Here is a 2,930-nt window from a genome sequence, read left to right as displayed (position 1 = left end):
AATTTAGGGTAAGTTTGAATGAATTTATGGACATCTTCACCTTAAAAAAAAACAACCGTGCTAGTTTTGAGAATAAGCACTGCCTCAAACATTGATTTTGAGCGAGGAATGGAGTAACCACAAAGCCAACTGGTAGCGCTCTACCAGTTGGCTTGTTAGCTCAATTGGTAGAGCGCTGCACTAGTATCGCAGAGGTCAGTGGTTCGAATCCCGTACAGGCCTGATTTTTTTCAGGTCTGATTTTCGCTATTGCATAAATAGCGCTCTCTACTGTGAGGATCGTGCATCATACGTATCTACAACCGCAGTTCAAATATATGAACTTCATATATTCATTGTATCTAACCAAATATGCATAAATTAGGTCATATGTACTTTGAACATTGAAAATTAGTAAAGTTCATCAAGCTCCTGTAGCTCGAAAAGACTAGTTGCCAAAAATGTTTTTATTATTTTCGGCACACCAGCCCTAGTACTAAACATGGACAGTGGTGAGGACTCCAGATCCCGTGATACTTTTGAGAAAAGCGTCTTGGAACAACAGCACACTAGCTCAAATTTGGAATATGCTGTTTGTGTGGTATTTTCAAAACAGCGTAATTCTTCACTGTTTGGTCAGAATTTACATATTTTGCTACTAATCAACAGAAGAGATGTAAAATGAAACCATATGTCCGATATACGCTATTTGATGAAATGCGTAAGTGTTTAGAGCCTCCAGCGAAACGCTGAAAATTAACTCTGAAATAAACACTTTTCTTTGCTTTTGACCGTCCTCGCATCTCGTCGCCAAAAATTTGATAAAATAGCATTATGAACCAAAGAAATATAATTTTTGCCGATACAATAGATCAAATATCTGACAGTAAAAATTTGAGGGAATTCTGTGATCGGCCGAAATTCGAGTGGTCGGTTCTTACGCGGACAGCCTCTTAAGGTTTCACTATCATTGTTGCTGATCACGACTTTGGTAAGAAGTGGTGAAGCAGGCCAATTCAAGCGAATTGAATAAAGATATTTCGAATCAGGCTGGTTCACTGAGTATTTTAATTTCATCTGAACGACATCAAGAACATTGCCACTGACCTTTTTCCCTTCGTATGCTTAACCGTGAAAATATTAAGTTTTTTTTGCATGTCTCTGACAAACAAAAGCACTCTGAGTCACTTGCAGCCCGTTATTGTTTCGTTGACACTGTTTAAGGAGGGTCTGGATGGGGTTTAGTGTTAAGTATTATTTGGCCTTTTTTTTAATGTTCAGTGTTAAAATTTGTAAAATTTTAATGCTTAGTGTTTTTAAAAAGTTAACTGTTAAGCGTTAAAGTGGCCCTGAGACGAAAATTGACCATGTTATTTTGGCCTAAATTGTTTACACAATGTTGAATTGGGTCAAGTTATGACCCTTTTTGCCATTAAAAACTCAAAACAAACCTTCCATGACCAATTTTTATCGCTTCAAAGTCGTCCAAAAATCGTCCGCCATTGTTGAAAACATGTTCCAGCCGAGCCCGCAAAAACGTCATCATGACGTGAAGGCTCAACAAACTTATGCTTTTTCTTTGTCAAAACTCTCTTTGTTCGCTGCACAGAGAATCACACATATTACTTTTTTGAGAACTGTTTCGTTGTCAGTCGGGAAATGTCGACTTTTTCAGATGATGAATTGTCCCAGAAATCATCTGAAGCTTCCGTGGATAATTTTGCGCCCACAAACGATGAATTTTTGTCATGCGAATAAAGATAAACACAGAACGGCACGGACTCCCCATGTGGCTTTTGTGGTCGCATTGCTTTATCGCCTTCGAACTGTCTTTTTGCTTGTCGTAAAGAATTTTCCTTTTTTGTAAGAAATGATCGGGTGATTAGTAATAATAGTTTTCGGCAATGGCTAATTGTGTATCTAAAGGCGGATATTGGGAGTTTGTGAAAGCCATCTCTAAGCCATCAATAAGTTTTCCCCGATGCATTTGGTCAATGAACTCATTAACTCTTTCCTACGTGTTTTTTACTATCGGTGCTTTGAGAGGTTTGAAGTGAACTCTGTTGTTGAGTTGTACTTTGGCCTCTTTTGTTTTTTCTATCTTATTCATGATGGCTATTGTTGTGTCGCTTCTGTGAGGTTTAAAGCAGAGTTTGTTTCAACTCTTTTAGAGCCGTGACCTCATTGCGCTACAAATATTTTTTGGCTTAGATGCAGTCTGCAAGTAGCGTTATGACGATTTTCCACGTAGCTCTGAAGGGCGATAGAAGACTGAACCGGTGGCATTCAGTTTAATATGAAAGAGAAGTGGTACTTTGTTTTGTCCGTGAAAGGTGTAACGGAGGCGCATTTGTCTTGCGAATAAATCTCGCAAAAGTTGGCCTGATTTTAAATTCGTTTGGCGTTGGGATGAACCCGAGACCCTTTGATAGCCCGCTGACTTGGCGGTCAGATGGTTTGACAGGTTTTTAAAGAAATATTCATTTTCTCGCTTTTTTGGCTGCAAGCCTACATTTTAAAGTGTTTTTACGCTCTGTGTCTTAAGCTGTTTGTTCTGCTTTCGCTGATATTAAAGCCAACTTTATTTAGAATCAGCGCACACAATTATATTTTTCATCTCTTTTGTATAAAAGTGAGCTCTTTGAGGTCAGAAATCTCAATCCTCAATTCGGCTATTTTATCATTCTTATTTACAATGTTAACCGAGTACTTTCCTTTGTGTAAGGTACTCTGCCAGAGAGTTGTTAAAGGTGGATATTGATCAGCTCATATGTAAAGGTGACAAAATCCGTGGAGGTTCGTAGACTTCGCCTTCCGGCGTCGAGATCGCACTGAGGACGGTTTTTCTTGTCCCTTCTCTTCTTCAACGGTAGGCACTGAACCCGACAGAATTCTTCGGCTAGATCCTTCAAAGTACACAGATCTCTCGAAACAGTCCTCCGAGAAGTGTT

Source organism: Stylophora pistillata, chromosome 3 (genome assembly GCF_964205215.1).
Source record: "Stylophora pistillata chromosome 3, jaStyPist1.2, whole genome shotgun sequence".
NCBI classification, from domain to species: domain Eukaryota; kingdom Metazoa; phylum Cnidaria; class Anthozoa; order Scleractinia; family Pocilloporidae; genus Stylophora; species Stylophora pistillata.
The sequence above is the reverse complement of the archived record's forward strand: the minus strand, read 5'-3'. Positions refer to the sequence as shown.